The sequence below is a fragment of the Ostrea edulis genome, chromosome 7 (assembly GCF_947568905.1).
Source record: "Ostrea edulis chromosome 7, xbOstEdul1.1, whole genome shotgun sequence".
NCBI lineage: Eukaryota > Metazoa > Mollusca > Bivalvia > Ostreida > Ostreidae > Ostrea > Ostrea edulis.
In genome coordinates, this window is record NC_079170.1 from 5,570,432 (window position 1) to 5,590,320 (window position 19,889).

The 19,889-nt window shown below is 38.1% G+C and overlaps 3 long non-coding RNA genes across 3 annotated transcripts in view; all 3 read right to left on the reverse strand.

Annotated features, from left to right (window-relative positions):
• Positions 1 to 771: 771 nt before the first annotated feature.
• LOC130047744 (uncharacterized) overlaps positions 772 to 19,889 on the reverse strand; it is a 32,750-nt gene continuing 13,632 nt past the window's right edge. Inside the window, exons 2-3 of the long non-coding RNA XR_008796559.1 lie at positions 3,390 to 3,529; positions 772 to 857 (exon numbers count right to left, since the gene is read on the reverse strand). This is a non-coding gene — a long non-coding RNA (uncharacterized LOC130047744). The remainder of the gene's footprint in view (positions 858 to 3,389; positions 3,530 to 19,889) is intronic.
• Positions 5,966 to 6,760, reverse strand: LOC130047743 (uncharacterized). The gene is made up of 3 exons (XR_008796558.1): positions 6,557 to 6,760; positions 6,380 to 6,451; positions 5,966 to 6,086 (listed from the first exon to the last, which is right to left on the reverse strand). It is a non-coding gene; the product is annotated as an uncharacterized LOC130047743 (long non-coding RNA).
• LOC130047742 (uncharacterized) overlaps positions 18,622 to 19,889 on the reverse strand; it is a 2,650-nt gene continuing 1,382 nt past the window's right edge. Inside the window, exon 3 of the long non-coding RNA XR_008796557.1 lies at positions 18,622 to 18,704. This is a non-coding gene — a long non-coding RNA (uncharacterized LOC130047742). The remainder of the gene's footprint in view (positions 18,705 to 19,889) is intronic.

The window sequence follows — 19,889 nt, forward strand, 5'->3', positions numbered from 1 at the left end:
ACCATAATACGTCCCATCTACAGACAGACATACAGACATTGCTGTATCATAATACATCCCATCTACACACGGACATACAGACATTGCTGTACCATAATACGTCCCATCTACAGACAGACATACAGACATTGCTGTATCATAATACGTCCCATCTACTGACAGACACACAGACATTGCTGTACCATAATACGTCCCATCTACAGACAGACATATAGACATTGCTGTACCATAATACGTCCCATCTACAGACAGACATACAGACATTGCTGTATCATAATACGTCCCATCTACAGACAGACATATAGACATTGCTGTATCATAATACGTCCCATCTACAGACGGACATATAGACATTGCTGTACCATAATACGTCCCATCTACAGACAGACATATAACATGTTCAATTGGTAATGCACGACAGACGAAACACAATGATGTATGCAGACCAACAGCAATAAATGCATCCCTAGAGAGTCAGGTACATGTAATCTACTGTTAATTCTGTAGGTAACTGTATGTGAACTGGTACAATACAGGCAGCTATGACTCATGTCTTTGACTGCAAACCAAATTGACAACATTAAAACAACATTTAATAGGTGAAATAACACCATTAGCAAGAGCTGTATTATAATTTACATAGTCTAAGGGAGATAACTGTAAAATCTGCCTTCATGCTCTTTACATGAACTAAACTTTTTAAAGTAAAAATGAATACTTCTCTGACTCTTGTCAGGGCGATGACACCCACTGTTTGCTACACCCCAGCGATTTTCAATAAAGTGTTCAGTCTCCAACAGCAGGCAATGATGGGATAGTCAGTTAAGAAAATTTCTTCTGCCCATTCATACAAGTCCCTAAAAAATAAATGATAATTTATAACCCAAATTGAGAATGTAAATGAGGCTTAGATGATCGAGACACATATGTTGCCAGCTGGTAAATGTCAAGACACTCGGGAGAAATGAGTCCCTACATGAAATCCCTGTTTAGAGTGAGTGGTACCTACTATAACCCCCTGTACACATTATGTACTCGGGGGTGGGTGAGCCGTTCTTGGAGCTAGAAACACAAACTGTGTACTCCTTCCTTAAAAGTGCCACCTCAAAACATGAAATAATTAAAATGGTGACAAAGAATGAACTTTGCTTAATACATGGTCACTTACTAGATGACGATGACAAAACAAAGATGATGTCGACTATTGTGTTAGTTTTATGTGACAAACAAACCTTTAAGCTCAGACTCATTTTTAAATATCATCTTTAAATTATGTAATAAGAGACTTGATTTATTTCTTCAAGAGATTATAAATACAGTGTATATATTTTTTTCTTTTCTTAATTATTTGCTAGCAGTTAATATGGTTATTAGGTACACTCACAGTATATATACTATGTGTTAGTAAGTTTAATAATGAATGTTTGAAATCTAAGAACTTGTTTTAAATAAAACTTTTCAAATGATTAATCAAAAAAAATAATTTGATAGCTGGCCAAGTGACCAGGAAGTAGCAACAACCGCGCTCGCTAGATTGCGCATCATGTTCTATTTTTATTTCTACTGGAAAAGTGGGACGAGGTTCCAGTCCCTGTTTTTTACGGGCTAATATGGATAAACCTAGAGCCTACGAATGATGCGAAGTTGATATTTAGCGTATCTCACGTGATTAGGCACATTCCAGAAAATCCCTTTGAGATTGAAGGGTTAAGCGGAGCGAATACATGTATTACATTGACTTAACGGTGAAATATACAACAAAGAGTGACATATTAATAAATTTTATGCATAAATAAATTATACTGAGGTCAAACATGGACGATAATTGCTCGTGTTCATATAGTATTTGATTGATTTCAATATCCAAGGAAAGATAACTCTCAATATTAACGTACACACAACGTACCGGAAGTATACAATAATACACTGTTTATACATCACATGTGAGTGAATCTTTATTTTCATCAGAATCTTTTCCATCACACTCACAGACCAGGTCCCCATACCCCTACCAGTGTCAATCTGTGACTGATAGTAGTGCGGTATTCAATTTGATATACTCTAGGCTAGAGGAAATTCGAAATACAGTGACATATTTCTTCCTCACTGAATTAGCTGGATTTTTAGTGTTTAAAGAAAAGTGGAGTATGGACTGGGGGGGGGGGGGGCTATAAATGCTATTTGCCAAATTTTCAACAATATTAATGACAAGGCAAGAAAAATTTAAAAGGTGTCTTAAGCTATACAGATGATACAATTTTCACTTGCAAGTTGCAGTGCCACTAGTTTCACTTAGTGACTTACTTACAGATAAATAAAGTAACTTACAGACAAATATTTTATTCATCTATCATTTCATTTCATTTTTTTTAATATCATGGTTTGTACTTGAAGTGCCATTGGGACATTATTGGTGTTGCAGAAAAATCTGATCATTGCAGTTTTTAAATTTCTGAATTCTGAAAAAATAAAAATAACTAAATAATAAACATTTCAACCATTCATTCTCAAACAGATTCTGATACCACTCAACCCCCAGACTGGCTAGTGACTAGTGAGTTAATCTGCTTCTGTCAGTTCTGATGCAACCCAGCCCCCAGACTGGCCAGTCAGAGTCCAGTGTTTCGGTAAATTCTGATAATGATACAACTCAGCTTCTCTCCCCCTCCCTCGACAGCTCTACCAGAAGTTCTCGGGAAAAGACTTGCTGATGTTTAATAAATCAGTTTTCCTATTAGTTTTACTTTTGCTCCTGTTCACCAGTTCATTAAGCTATGGCCCAATCTGATTAAATTTAAGATATTTGATCCGCTCCGTATACCTCTTTCTTTCCTGTATCTGTGAAGTCCAGAGGTGAGATATATTTTTTCCAAAACAACTAAGAATATTCATGGAACAATTTAGTATCAATTGTTTTCCTTTCTATGTTGTATGCCTTATTTCAAGAAATAACTTTGGGTCACTTTTTAATGTGAAATGGAACATTTTCCGTTTTTGACAACCTGACTGTAGGGGTGTTTAAGACACTATACCTCATTTTCTGTAAGAAAGTGGAGTAAAAGGAATTCAGATTTGGATTCAGCATAATCAAAATTGGTAATTACACCTGATTTTTATTGATTTGGGTAATGATGTTTCAAGAAATAAAGTTGGGTCACTTTTTGATGTGAAATGAAACATTTTCCATTTTTGGCAACCTGACGGTAGGGGTGTTTAAGACACTATACCTCATTTTCTATAAGAAATTGGAGTAAAAGGAATCCAGATTTGAAATCAGCATACTTAAAATTGGTAATTACACCTGATTTTTATTGTTTTGGGTAATTTTTAAAAAATGGGTGGTGTTGCTACAGAAAGTAAAACTAATTGAAGATAATGTAGCTCTGTACCTTGTCATGCTTCTCGAGAAACTTCTCTGATGGGACAAACAGTCCCGGTCACTCTTCTGATAATGGACTAGGCAGATTCATTCCATGTCTGTGTGCAGGGTAGTGCTACGATCCCCACCATTAGCTTAGTGGACAACATCCTAGATAAAATAGACAATAGGAATTAAATAAAAACAAAACAAGCGAGACACAAAGTAGACAGGATTACGAGCCCGAGACAAAAAAGTGGACATCCTGAGCAGCGTTTAGATCCAAATCATTAGTTTTTCATTTATTCTTTGATATTGATATTCTTTTAATTATTACATTAAATGATGCATTTTTGATGCTGTGCCCCACAATGAAACCCCACAGGTGGATACAGTGCATCTTCCCCTACCTGGACTCAGGGGTCGCAATGTTAACTATGAATCTACAAGACATGGAGATGCTAGTACACATAATTTAAAAAAAATAGAATTCATCATGATTTGGTCCTTTAAAAGATTTTCATTAAAAATGTCTACTTTATTCATACATGTACGTAATCATTACAACTCTTTTGTGACTCCATTCTAATCCCGCAGGGGTCGTCTTAACATGAAATAACTGTAATCTACAGTGAATGAGGATGCCCATCGGAGTTGCAGCATTATCTCTTTTAAAACAAAAGTCTCAGTTCTGTGTATTCCTCCTTAGTGACCTAATCTTGAACACAAGAGTCGTGTTGTGTACAAATTTTAAAAAGTACAAGATGATGCTTGCATATAATATTATACATATTTATTTGTAAAATGAATTTAAATCTGTGGCTCCTAAAAAGAAAATTTATCTTGGAAGAAAACACCTTTTCCTCTTGTGACCTCACCCTGACCTCAGTAGTCATTGTGTGAACAAACTTGAATGTACGCTCGGTGTGCATAAATTAAAATTTTCTAAAGTCCTAAGTAGTCCTTACTCCTAACATAAAGGCCACACTATTAAACAACTTGAACCTTTATATCAAATGTCATATTGTACCCTGTGGTTCTTTGAACCTCTTTTAATACCTCATCCTTGTCCCCAGAGACAGCTGTGACATAAACCAGTGGCGGATCCACAGGGGGTTAACAACCCCCCCCCCCTCACATTTGGTTGAGTAATTTTTTCAAAAAGAAAGAATTTGTTGTCATTTCATGGCCTTGTGTAGAAAAAGTACACATTTAGGTCGCACCCCTTTCAAAATTGCCTAGATTCGCCACTGGTGTAAACAAACTCAATGTTACATGTACGTTAGGCCTAGGTTGACAATCTGACATTTCTTTTATGCAACTCATATAATAGATAAATAACCAGACAATATATTCAGTGTATTACCTAATAGCATTATACCCGACAGTCAATTTTGCGAAGTACCTGTAAAGATCCCTAAAACAAGCGTTTCTTCAGAATTCGGCATGCATTTCCGTTTTCACAGCAAGTGTCTTCTGCTTCTTAAAGAAAGACAACTCTTGTAGATTTTTAGTGAACATGGACTGAGTTGTATTTCTTGATAACAAATCTGTGGCGGATCCAGAAAATTCCTTCAAAAAGGGAGGTGAATCGAAGACCACAAAAGAGCAAATGCTGATAATTTTTGGTTGATAACGTTCAAATAAAACCCACCCACTAGATCCGCTACATCGTCGGTTACCCACGGGTGCTTCTATTCGATTATCTCCATCATATGAGGGAGCGTGAGTGCGACGATGGATCTGCTACTGTAAATTATGTAGTGCTCAGCTAAAATTATCATTTCAATATAGCAGCACATAATCTTCCCATTCCACATACTTATTGAATTGTCAAAATATTGTAGATCCCGCCACATTTTTACGCTTTGGCTGTAAGGTTGATTTCAAAAAAACCTTTTCTCGCAATATTCAGATACGAAATAAGCCACAGGAAGACAAGCTGTCATTTCACCCCCCCCCCCACCCACCCTTAATTGATTTTTAAATGACAGGATATATCATATATATATATACTCACTCATATTAGGTCCACCCCAATGCTCGAGCTGTGATTCTGCAGGTTTATATTTAAATTTGCAATTTAAATAGCCACTTATAGATCGATAACTGTGTTATTTCTGCACCGATTTTGATGCGGTTTTTTACGCTCGACTCGGTAAAGAAAATTCATTTTAAACACAATTAAGGATGTATGGGACTGACATCAGAGTAATTAAAAAATCCTTAAAATGAGTGAAATAGATAGTATTGTACTCATTTTATCGAAAAAAGACATTTTTTAGATAGGTTCGTGAGTTCGTTTCCATGGTAACGAACATCAAAGATACCTTTGCTGGAGACATTATAATTTACTGAAATTTACTATTTGTCTAAAAGGGGGTATGGAACTGACATCAGAGCAGTGAAAAAATTCCTAAAGTGATTAAAGTAATTAGCATTAGTTTTAATTTAACAGAAAAATTCATTTCTAAATAGGTCTTTGAGTTCGTTACCATGGTAACCACCATCAAGCATATCCTTGCTGGAGACATCATATTTAGAACCTGTAGAGAACCCGGAAGTGTATGGCTGACATTAGAATAATTAAAAAATTCTAAAATTAAGTGAAATGGATAGCATTATATTTATTTTATCAGAAAAAGACATTTTTGACATAGGTCCGTGAGTTCGTTTCCATGGTAACCGTTATCAACCATATCCTTGCTGGAGACATCATGTTCAAAACCTGTAAACAAAAAATGGAAAGGTATGACTGACATGAGAATAATTAAAAAATTCTGAAATTGAGTGAAATGGATAGCAGTATGCCTATTCTATCATAAAATGACATTTTTGACATAGGTCTGTGAGATTGTTCCCATGGTAACCATCATCAAGCATATCCTTGCTGGAGACATCATATTTAAAACCTGTAGAGAACCCGGAAGTGTATGGCTGACATCAAAATAATTAAAAATTCTAAAATTAAGTGAAATGGATAGCATTATGCCTATTCTATCAGAAAATGACATTTTTGACATAGGTCTGTGAGTTCGTTCCCATGGTAACCATCATCAAACATATCCTTGCTGGAGACATCATGTTCAAAACCTGTAAAAAAAAACCGGAAGGGTATGACTGACATCAGACTAATTTAAAAATTCTAAAATTGATTGAAATGGGTACCACTATATTTAATTTACCAAAACAACCCACCTGTTTTGACATACATGTTGGTCTGTGAGTTCGTTTCCATGGTAACAATCGTCAAACATATCCATACTGGAGACATTATATTCAAAACCTGTGAAAAATATAAGTGTAAGGTTGACATCAGAATAATTAAAAAATTCCAAAAATTACGTGAAATGGATAGCATTATATATATTTACTATTAAATAAATATATATATTAAATATAATAAATATTTATTTATAAGTATTGCTTTATGAAGGAGCTTTTTAAAGATTTGTTCCCTATATATTCAGATATAAAACTTTGATCCCCTATTGTAGCCCCATCCTACCCCCCAGGAGCCATGGTTTCAACAAACTTTAATCTGCACTATGTCAGGAAGCTGCCATGAACATTTGAACTTTCCTTGCCCAGCAGTTCTTGAGAAGATTTTTAATTGACCCCTCCCTATTTTTGTAATTATCTCTTTTATACCTTTAAAGGTAGCATGGCCCTTCATTGCATGAAATTGGCCTGCTTGTTCTGGAAGTATTATACTGGATATTGATTGATTGAATATTGTTTTATGTCCCTCTCGAGAATATTTCACTCATATGGAGATGTCACCAATGCCGGTGAAGGGCTGCAACATTTAGGCCTATGCTCGGTGCTTAGGGCCATTGAGCAGGGAGGGATCTATCTCGTGCCACATCTGCTGTGACACGGGACCTCGGTTTTTGCAGTCTCATCCGAAGGACCACCCCATTTAGTCGTCTTTTGCGACAAGCAAGGTGGTATTGAGGATCTATTCCAACACAGATCCCTACAGGATTTTTGTGGAGAAATTTTTATAAATTTGTCAATATATATCTACTAATTCGCTATTATCTCCCCTTGGAGCAGGGTGTTACCCTTCATTTCATCAGACTTAAATTGCCTCCACCCAAGGATGCTTTTTGCCAAGTTTGTTTGAAATTGGTCATGTGGTTCTGGAGAAGAAGTCGAAAATGTGAAAAGTTACAGACAGTCAGACGATAGACAATGGGTGATCAGAAATGCTCACTTGAGCTAAAAATGAGTTGCATTTCTGTATAAAATCATATCAAAGATAAAAATTCTGCAATCTAAAGTAAAATCAAAATTCCATTTGTAACTAGTTCTAATTGTAACTGGGACCATTGCATATGTTCCCCAAACCAGTTAAAAAGTAAAGTCATTGTAAACCTATAGCAAAAATCATTTTATTTTAGCCTTCAATTACATGTAGTACGTTTACTATGATTTACTATGGTCATTTCAGTGCAAAGAAATAAAAGAAAGCAATGCACGTGCATACACGCACACACGAGTATGATTCCGTACTTTTGTTGATGTCATTCTAGTACAGGCCTTTCTATCATATACCCACAGAAAGAATTTCTTAATGTTTGCATCAAATACAAGAAAGTTATAGTGATTTTAAAATCATCCAATCAGAAATCAGCACACGTGCGTGCACGTGCTGACCAGTAATTTTAACCACACCAATTTGTAAGGAGTACCAAGACACACCTAAAACCTCAAAATCAAAAGAATTTGATGAAAAACAAAAACATTATCGTCCTTAAAAAAAAAATAACTTTTGAAATATGATGCATGTGCATGCACCTTTGCGTTGGCATTTTTTGTTACACCAATATATAGATACACATATCATCTGCCTATAAAGTGAATATCAACTCATTCGCTTCATTAATAAGAGAGTTACAGATGTTTTAGTACATGTATTATCCAATCAAAAAGAAGCGCACGTGCATGCGCGTGCAGATTGGTAATTTTGACAATGCAGATCAGTTAAGGATCTCAATACCTACCTATGATATGAATATCAAACCATTTGAATGAGCAACAAAAAAGTTACACTGATTACAAAATTCTTGTACGAAAAATGTGATGCATGTGCATGCACGCGCGTGCAGACAACACGACTATCATCTTGCATATATACAAATGATATACTAGCTATCATCCTAACAAGGTTTCAGGTTGATTCCTTGTGAATTCTGATTTTCAATTTTTTTTGGTACCAAAATTGCAATGCACTTACGTGCGCGTACATGCACATGCAGACAAATTACTATTGTTTAGTTTTGTGTTTGCATCCCACACTCTTCCATGTTTCTTTCCTGTGGGTGCATTGTTCAAATATTGACAACATGTATTTGAACAATTTTAGTTATCTATTAAAAGAATCAATAAATTATATACATGTAGTTGTGTATGTATAACTTAAAATAAGACATAAAATTGTAATGAAGCATGTGCCCCTATGATAGATATTAATAGAATAAATAAACAATATTAAATTTTACAATGAATATCATAAGTATTCAAGATTATTACTTTAGAGGTTATTTTGTATGCAGGGTCCTGTATAAAAACTGATTACCAATAAATAACATTTACAAGTATAAATTTTGTAGTAAGTTTTTCTGGTTATTGGGTCAATGGCATAGTCAACACACAGAATTTGATCCATCGTTGTTGAGTGCCCATCATGTTTAGGGGCGAAATCAAAAGACCAATGTCAGGAAAAAAAATTAAATTCAAATAGTTAGGGGGCCTCAGGGGGAGTAAAAACTCGAATCAGTTTTTGTCATCCAACATCGATTTCACTTTAGTGGAAAAAAGACAAGTGGCTGTTAAAAACCACAAAATAATATATTACATTTTAATGAACATTAAATATTTTAAATGTACACTTTAATTTGTGAATAAACAGAAGTAAAAGTATAACAGCATTATTTATACTCGCATGTTTTTACTTGTTAATCGATTAGTTTCAACATTCATAATATTTAGATTTAAGGGGAGTGGGGTGTGATTTCGTGAAAACTATGTAAAACGTATACGGTACCAATTTTGATGTGAATTTAGTTTTTTGTCAGACATTGAACATTTGATTTCGCCATCGCCCCTTCACGTCTTAAATGATTTAAGAATTCCTCTCAAAACTTAGAGGTACACTTGCATTAAATATTTGATGTGTGTCTTGCCCAAACTGCATTTAGTATTAGGACTAACTTATTGACAGGTGCAATTATATAAACCTAGATACATTGTGCCTTAATGATAGCCAATAGTATATGATATAATGAAAAAGAGCCAAATTAATTCACTGAATATAACTTTCAATTAAGCTCAATAAAATAATTAGTTAAGGGTACAAATTCAATATATGTGAAACAATAATGGACTTTCAATATTTTGATATAGTCTTAAATTGTGATATTGATTTATTACAGTTGAAAAATCAAAGGGTCTTATAAAAGTTACTATATTCACATCAAATACAAAATAATATGTATTAGTAAATATTTCGAAATAGTTTCAATTTAAATTTTACATAATATCTCTTATTTAGAGAATTCAGAAAATCAAGTATTTTAATAAAAAGACCAGAAGGATATGAAAAGTTAAAAGCCTAACTTTATATATTTATTTGCAAGAGTTATGTATTTGCATCAAAAGATCTATATCTATGATGTAACCCATGTTTCTTTTTTATGCACAAGTAACTTATTTTGGTGAGTGTATACTAATTCATGGTGGGCAGTATATACATGTAGGTATGTATGCATTTAAAAAAAACTAGAGTTCCTTGCAAAATTATGCATATAACAAAAACGTACATATTTATCATAATACCATGCTTGTCATTTTTTCATTATAGGACTTGGGCAATCTTTAATTTGCATATACATGTATATTTTAAAAACAAGCACAATATGATATCATGATATTAAATGCCTTGCAGCAAAATTATCCAGCTAGCTTGACAATTCCCAAATATTGTTTACATGAAATAGATATAGAACAATTATATTTTACTCTCACATGGTATGTGTAACACAAAAAAGGTGAATACAACTAGATTCCATCATTGAATCTGTCTACATGGTCTAGCTGACATTTAATAGTGGACACTTTGGCCGGAAGAAACTAGATAATACATTAGGTGAATAGAAAACTAATAATGTTAAATAAATTTCTTTAATGAAGCGTCTTGTTAAAAAAAATATTTAGTGTTGTACATGTCATAGTGTTGAAATTGTTGGGCTGAATTTAAACTTAATTGGCAGAAAATACCTAGCATCCATCTTCCTGCATGATCGAAAAAGGCCATGGTTACCTTACGATTTTATTGTAATCAGCTATCAATTAGTGTATTACTATTCCTTTGTAATAAAATTACTTTTTTGTTACTCTGGGGGGAGGGGAGGGGGTATTCCCTTAAACAGTTTCAGAGGGGCGCCCCGCCCTGCCGCCTTTTGCCGCCGCCCCTCTGCCCTTTCCCAAATCTAAAACAAAAAAATCGCCGCCCTTTTGCCATTGAAGACAACACAAAAATTCCCCTTTTTGTACCCCAATTACAAACGTCTGTTTCTTTTGTGAAGTTCGTTTTAGATCATAATCATGCAGTATTTGACCAGGTAAATTGAACAGATTGTAATTGATCACTTGTGTCTAATCCGATAATTGGAAGCACGTGATAACGGTACACATCTGTCTAAGTATGGTATCATTTTCAAAAAAAAGTTTATACTTCAATCTTGCGAAATTTGTTCGGTATGATATTGTGACAAGTTTTTCAATTTGAAAAAAAAATGGTGACAGTTTTCTTTTCATCACTATATATATATATGCATTTACCATTTTGCTTTTACGGTGAACCACTTTGAATCGGTACACGACTGTGAACCTAGCTAGCTAGATGCGCGGATTGGCACGCGCTCTTGTGTACCCCAAGAAGTATGAAGGAGATATTATGAGCAGTTTGAGAAAAGCCATTTGAAACCCATGTCATTTCGTGGCACACCATTCCTTCACTGCTTTTATCACAATTAAGAGAGATGTCAGTTTTATTATCAATTTGAGTAATAATTCCCCGGCCATTTTGCACACAAAAATACTTGGAAATTCATTTTTAAAACACGAACATGAAGTATTCATCTATGGAAATAACATTTTTAATAATATCTGAAAGATTGTTAAAATTATTCTGATATGTCAAAAGTTGTTAGGTATATCTATAATTAGCGATATGTAAATCAGATAAACAAGAGAGACAACTCAATTTCGCAGAGATCGTGTGACGAGACTATTTTACAGTATCATAATCAAAATAAAATTTAAATATATACGGGTACAATATAAATTAATCCATATCAATTAATCATGATTCCGGTGTCAATTGACTCTGTGCAATATTTCAAAACAAGGCACAGAAATTCCTGAAACATCGCGCAGCTTCAATTAAACTTTCAAATGACGTTTTTCAGTCTTGATCTTCCATACGAAAATTTTAAGTGATGGGGAATTGCATGTATTCGATCAACAGCTAACGAAAACAGGAGTTAAAACGTTTTCATTCATGAGTAACAAATAAGGTTTGCGACATTTTGACATGTAGCGAACAAAGTCATGTTGCATATCAGTATGTTCAGTAGGAATTTATCTTTTAAAATTGACTTTTTTAAAAAATCGCCCGTGTTGTTTTTTGACCAGATGGGCTTAATTTTGTGATGTTTTACATTTACGCGATCTTTGTACAAACGGGAATATTAGTGTTATAAAAACTAATCGAGGCAAACTTATGGGGTAAAAAGCTGGTAGAATTCTTAATAAGAGTATTATCTATAAGATTATACTAGTTGGTAGAAAGTTTTTATTTTAAAATACAGAACATAGCACTTTTTATATCTTTAATAAAATTTTAATTGGTTGCCATGGCAACAAAAAATGCATATTGAGCAGCTTTACAAGGTCTACGTCAGAAAAATTTCACTTTAAACATAATATTTGGACCATAAACATTTAAGAAACCATATAAAATTACTACCCACCGGGCTTTGTTTCCCTAGTAACAGATTAAAAAGAATTATTTGATTCATTGTTACTTTGTTTTATAATTGTACAATTTTTTGAAGAGTGCATTGAGCATTTTCATGAAAACCTTGACTTGTGAGGTTGTGATGTTTAATGCCCCGAACAAAGCGAGGGTTCCCTTCTGCCCCTGTCTGAGGTACTAATTTTCCCTGCCCTTTTGAAGCTGCTGTGGGAATCACTACCGGGCGGGCGGGGGTATTTGAATTACTGAACTGAAAAACAATACTGATACATCAATGAACCTCGGCTATTTACATGAAGTGTTAATATTGGGGCCTAAGGAAGCTGAGTGACAATTCATATTCTTTTTATTGTTCAACACATTCATGCTGGCATACAATTGCAGCATACTGCCATGAATGAGTCAACTTTCACATCTTACGCTAGGCCTATAACTCATTGAAAAATAACCTTTGTTTAAATCATAATACTAAACTAATTTTTATGCAATCTAAAACATTTATCAAAAAACATTTGATCTGGACATAAATTCTATTCATGATTTCAAAAACTTTTAGCAACATTAGATGCAGAAAACATGCATGATTAATGAAATTTATCATTCCATTTCCTTATATATTCCTTTGTAAGAATGGAACACAATCATATAATATGTGTATGGCTGCAATGTTCGGGGAAAAAATAAGACACTGAAACAAGATACTGGAGATATTTGTCTGTTAATGGTGTAAGGGTTACTATGAATTGAATCTTAATACGTGGATGAAAATGATTTCAAAATCAATTATATAGTAAAATAAATAAAAGTTGACCCATTTATGGCATTATGCTGTATATTTTGCACAAAGTGAAAATAAATCAAAGCATGTCACTGGGTTTGTATAATTTGTATGTGGTGGTAGATTTTTATAGTGTCCTGTCTCTGTTTTCTGTACTGCAAACATCAACTATTAAAGGAAGAAAAAAATCTTACTTATCAATTTATGTAAAACCAAAGATCCACCACTGCTCTATTGTGTGTATATCCTAGCTTTATATGACCCCTCCTCCAACAGATATTTAAATTTATAGAGATGTATATTAAAACTTGACAAATACTTTAACATATTCATACTCAGATGCTTGTATCGTACATATTTGTATGTTTGGCTAAATAATTTAGGTTGATCTAGATCTTCAAAGTCTATGAACAATCAGCTGACATTGACAATTTAATAAGCGCCGGTGAATTCATACCCTATTTCAATATTGTTTTCAAGCATCGATTTTCATGGAATTTTTGGGAAGATTTGCACTTGAACAATTTTGTTTTCTTCTTATTTGACGTACGTGCGTACTCGGCATTAATTTATTAAGGTAGCAGGGAACAGTTTCGCACTGTAGTATCTGGGGAGTCTTCCCCAGTACGACTTGTTTATCCCCGGATTGCAGAGGATCAACATCCGGCAGCACGAGGAGTTTTCCCGCGGTTATGGTACATGACAGACGTACCACAAGACCTACCCGAAGTTGGAGACCGACAGCAGGCAGAACAGTTAAGTCCGCGGGACCCATTATTATGTAGATACACTATAATAAAGACTATAGATACTTTATTGGCGCCCAACTCGAGGCCGCGGACTTACCTGGGTGGGTTATTGCATTTTTTTTGGTGCTTTCCCCAGTCACGTTGTTAGGTCGCCATATTGGCGGGTAGTGTCAGATTTGGGATTTTTCTTTTTTCTACTTGATTTCGATTTTAGTGATTAACAGGGATTTCTATTAATTACTGAATCAATTTAGACATTTCTTGATTGCAGTTTTGATAAATTTTTTGTGGATTATTTACATGTGAGATGGATATGTCTATAGATGAGGCGTTATGCGGGCTGGGCTTGCGCCCTCACCCGGACACACCTGTGGTCACGCGGAATGTACCCGCGTACTCCCAGGTATCTTCAGGTGATGGCGAACGTTATTTCACGCCGTCCTTGCCATCCTGTTTGAGGGAGGGGTGAGGTAGGTTAAAGGATGCCACAGGTGGGGAAGTGAGGTTTCCTGGCACGCAGTTTAGCTCTGATAATATAAAGGTTATAGCTTAGATTGGGATATGCAACGTAGGTGTGACTTCCCGGGGAATTTAATGGGATTAGATTCGCCCAAGAAAGGGTCTGGACATGACACCCCAGGGTTTAGCGATTGGGGTAGGTGGGAGAAGGATTTCTTGTCCCCTGGTGGGGGCTCAGTTATTCCTAATGTCCCGGTGAGGCCTACTCCAGTCAAGGGGAGTGGTCATGTACCCAGCTCTGGGAGTCTTTCGGAATATCATACCCCTACTCTGCATTCCTACACTCCAGTGTCAATGTCAGCCCCACCCCCTCATTCATGGGTTGATGATCAGGCCCTAGGCCAGCTTTGTCAGGGTTTGCCCCAGATGGGCTTGGGTTCAAGCTTGCAGCACCCCACTCCTGGACCGTATTCCCCAGTTGCCCCATTTTCGGAGCCAGGGATTACCTACGGGAATTACCCTCCCCCACAGCCCAGTCAGGGCTATGATCTGCTTACAGGGTCCCCTGTCTCACATGCCTACCCTTCCCATGTGCAAGACCCTTGGGTTGGGGGGAATGCCCCCCACACCCAGCCTTTGATACCTCCTATGCCTGGCGGTTACGCTAGCACACCTATGCCCTACCCTACCATGATGACTCCTTATCAACAGCAGGGGCCCTTCACCTACCCTGGCACCACAGCTTGTGGGTTGGGGGATAAGAGGGGTAGCGTAGTGCACATTCAACCCCAGTTAGGTGAACCAGAACGACACGCACCATTCTCTGGGCATTCTGCCCAGGGACTAGCTCCAGCGTCTCGCACCACGTACTAGGTCCCCCAGTACTCTTGTAGAGGGGAGCAGTCGATGGGCTTCAGTAGAAATGCACCCCAGTACAAGGATTTGCGGTACGATGGAAATTCTAGCTGGAAGTCCTTCCTGCACAAGTTCATTCGCCTGGCCCGCAGCCAACAGTGGACTGAGATGGAACAACATGATCAGTTCTGCTTCTCCTTGGAGGGGACAGCCAGTGACTACTACACCCTGTTGATGGAAACAGACCGCGGTCTCTCTTTGGCTGACATCATTGGGCGGTTTGAGAAACGTTTTGGGTCATCTGCACCAGGTTTCACGCATCAATTAAACTTTCAGTCTGCATCACAGGATGTGGGCGAGTCATTGCGACATTGAGCAGACAGGGTGCTTACCCTGGCTACCCAGGCTTTCCCGTCTGTGCCGGATTTTCATGTAGATGCCATCCCCCGGCTGTGCTTCGGTGCTGAGGATAAAGACGCAGGACTTTATGCCCTAGACGGCCAGCCCAAGACAGTTGAGGAAGCAGTCGACCGAATGCAGTACTATCAGCATTCACGGCAGATGAAGTCATCCAAGCCCATGAGGGATGTGAGGCAGGTAGCTCAGGTTGAAGCTCCCAATCCTGACAAGGAGATCAAGGAAATGCGCCAGCGCCTTGAGGAGATGGAGAAGGAACTCCGAGGGCGGACCCCCTTTCCTCGGAGACCTTCATCGCCACCTTTGAGCGGCAATCGGAAGTCAGTAGGTTGCTACAAATGCGGGGCCATGGGGGCACTTCAAGAGGGAATGCCCGGAGCTGAAGGGGAAAACTGAGGCGAACCAGGGCCAGGGGACCAAGGTCAAGCTTAGGGGCGGTCAAGACGCACAACCGTGTTCATCAGAACCAAGGGGGCGGGGAGCCAAGACCCGCCAGTCGCAATCTAGTGGAGGGCCTACGCAGCGGAAAGTCAGGGTGCTGACTCCAGAGCGCTCCCCAGTTAGGCCAAGGCCGTGCGACGCTCGCACGGGGACAAGTCGGTTTGCAGGAGGACACAGGCAGGCGCCCTCCTGCATGCGCCGCTCCAGGAAGGGTACACTCCAAGTGCGGTTCAAGGAGGCATCCGAGGAGGAGGAGGAATCCGATGACTGGGTCATAGGGCGGGAGGAGGACAAATACTAGCTCTCTCCCAAGGATATGTTGTCGGGATTCAGGCTCCCTGAGGATATCGTGGTGCCGGAACTACCCAGGTTTGGGGCAGAGAACCAGGGGGATGGGGAGGAATTTCCGGAGGATTCGGAGGACTTGCCGGATCAGGAGCCTTCGCTCATTCAGGAGGAGCAGGTAGGCGCGGACCCCGCGTCCGAGCCTAGCGAGTGCCCGGAGCCAGTTAGGGCGCAGGTTCAGCCCAAGGAGGAATGTGGGCAGGGGGTGGTCAGTGGACAAGCGGAGAACGGGACTGCGGATATGCCATTCCGGCATGCGGGAGAATCCCACGAAGACTCGCCTGTGCCAATAGGGCAGATACACCCAACCACCGGATTCATGGTCCAAATGGTAGTCCAGGGAGTAAGACTACAGGCAGTGGTAGACACTGGGGCGGAGGTGAGTGTGTTTTCCACCCGGGTCTACGAGGAGCTCAACCCCAAGCCTCCCATCAAGCAGCATGTGACCTTGGTCCAGGCAGGGGAAAATCTCAGGATGAGGGGCTTCGTCATTGGCCCTGTGGCAGTTCGCCTTGGAGACACGGAACATAATGTCGACCTGTATGTGGCCCCCCTGCAGGACCAAATGCTGCTAGGTATGGAGTTTCTCCATCAGCAGAAGGCTCACATAAATTTGGAACATGGCACAATGACCCTGGGAAAGGAGAAGGTCCCTATGACGTTCCGACGCCCAGGAGGGGGACAGCAGGCCCAGGTTTCAGTAACGAAGTCTATCCGGGTCCCAGCTGCTTCAGTCGTCCTATGTTCTTGTCGTTTGGATAAGGAGTTGGAAGACTTTGTAGTTAGATCAAGCAGACATCGGACGTATTATCGGTGCCGAACACTTATGCTAGGGAGAGAACGTTGGTGACCAGCATTGTCAATGCCTCGGATGAGGAAGTGTCTATCTCCGGAGGCAGTGCAATCGGATCAGCCTTGGAGGCCGAACCATGGGTCTGGTACCTGACTTGGTCGTTGAGAATGTGAACAGTGTGGATCCCCACACTGAGGCAGGGACTAAGCTCAGCACATTTACAGCAAGAGTTAATGTTGCCCCCTTAGCTTGCCCTGAAACTTGGTCAACTTCCAAGGAGGCCATATTGGATGGTGGGGGAGATTTCCCCCTTGAGCCGACCAACATTGCTGAGGAAATTAGTGTGGTTGAAACTTCCGCTGTTGGCCTTACTCATTGTGCGCCCAGTGAAGGTGTTCAGGATGGTTACAATGGCCCTGTTAGCGAGGCGTCATGGAACTATGTCTCCCGAGAACTTCTCGCGTTCCCAGGTTGGACTCGAGGGGCTGGTAGGAGAATCTACAGATCCTTTTCAGTGATGGATGTGCGACCCAGGGCTCGCCCTGGCCCACACCGGTTGGGATTAGATTAGTCCCAGTCAGTTTTCTGCGGGGCATTTACCCGGACCTTTCCTGCCGGAACTCTTTCCGGCGTCCTCGGATAGTTAATCCGAGGGGGCGTGTCGCGCCCACCTTGACCATTGGTTGGACCCGTTTCTCCGTCCTTCAGAGAAAACGGGGGGAGTGTAGTATCTGGGGAGTCTTCCCCAGTACGACTTGTTTATCCCCGGATTGCAGAGGATCAACATCCGGCAGCACGAGGACTTTCCCGCGGTTATGGTACATGTCAGACGTACCACAAGACCTACCCGAAGTTGGAGACCGACAGTAGGTAGAACAGTTAAGTCCGCGGGACCCATTATTATGTAGATACACAATAATAAAGACTATAGATACTTTAGCACTATAGACCCGGTCAACTTTTTCAAAAAATGGAATTACCCCGTATTTGAAGTGATATTACATGTGTAAAAATGTATACAATAATTTTAGGATGCATATCAAATGTAGCTGAGTGCTTACAACATGTACACAGGCAAATGTGCCTCACGTGAATTTCACGTGAAATTCACATGAATTTCACGTGAAAATTCCTATGTGAAATTCACGTTAAAAGAGCATCAAATGTGAATTCACACGAAAAAAAATCACGTGAAATTCACATGAATTTCACGTGAAATTCACATAAAATTCACCTGAATTTCACGTGAAATTTTTAACATGAATTTCACATAAAATTCACGTGAATTTCACATAAACTTTATAACGTTAAATCATACATGGATATTTTGATACTCTGAATCTCGGGTTCAGATGAACACAAAAAGGAGTACAAATCTGCTTTCAATCTGCTGATAATTTAATTGATTGAATTTGTTTTTACATGGTTGTCTTCATTGTCTTTTTTTTTCTTTCTTTTAATCTCTGAAAAAGAAATATTTATGCATTAGAAGGACTGTTCAATATACAAAAGGAGTCATATTAAGCCTTATGTACACACACTGTACTATGAATGAAATTGCACGTAGATGTAGCAGAAACGAAGAAAAAAAAAAGTTGCAAAATTATCAATAATTTGTGTTTTATATATCATCATACAGAATAGAATAGAATTATTATAATACAAGATACAAGATACAGAAGGAAGCCATGGAATATGTTTTCAAATTGTCATGTTCTAATCCAGAGGCGATTTGAAAATGACTTTGCATTCCTCATTATCTAGATTAAATCTATATAAATGTATTGCTTAAAATGATAGCTGCAGAACTGTAGCTCTCTGAAAAAATATTTTGACATATCTCTGTTATGTCAAAATATTTTTTCAGAGAGCTACAGTTCTGCAGCTATTAAAATGAAACGATTGAGGCCAACGACAAAAATTGTTGAGTTTCCGCTAACGTTCCAGAAAAAAATAGGGTAGGTAGGTAGGAAATAAATTTTATTTTTTTTTTAAATTTTATTTTTTCAAAGTATAAGAAAACATTGTAAACTCTAACGAGTTCAATGATCTATTGAATGTTATACTTTCAATATAAAATTTTGCTTAAATTGAATTGCAAGTAAACTTTCAATCTTAGCATTTCACCTGTTATTGGCTGAGGATTATGTCCAGATGTTTTAGAAGAAACAATATTTTTCAATGAAACATATAGCATAAAACACAAATTAAAGTTAACTCCTTTATGCCCCTATGCTATACAAGTACCAGCTATATTGTTTCTACATTTAGATTGGTTGTCATGGGAATACTACTATTGGATATGTTTGACAGGAAAATAATAATATGATTTTGAAAAAAAATATTAAAAAATCACCAAAATATCAACATCATTAACATATTTTAAGTTTATTAATTCATTTCAGAATGTACTTTCACAATCTAAATGGAACAAGGGTAGGAAAACAGTCTGGGCAGATCCCACTTTTCCTAATGGGATCCAACTCTCTTCCAGCTAACACTTTTTACCGGACATAAATTTTTATTTTAAAAAAAAAGTCTGCACATCCCCCCACCCCCAGCTCTCAACAGCCATCAACAACTCGGATGCGTTCACTGCTTTATTTGTGGCCTTTTTCATAGTGTATTCAGTTAGAACTGCAGCAGAA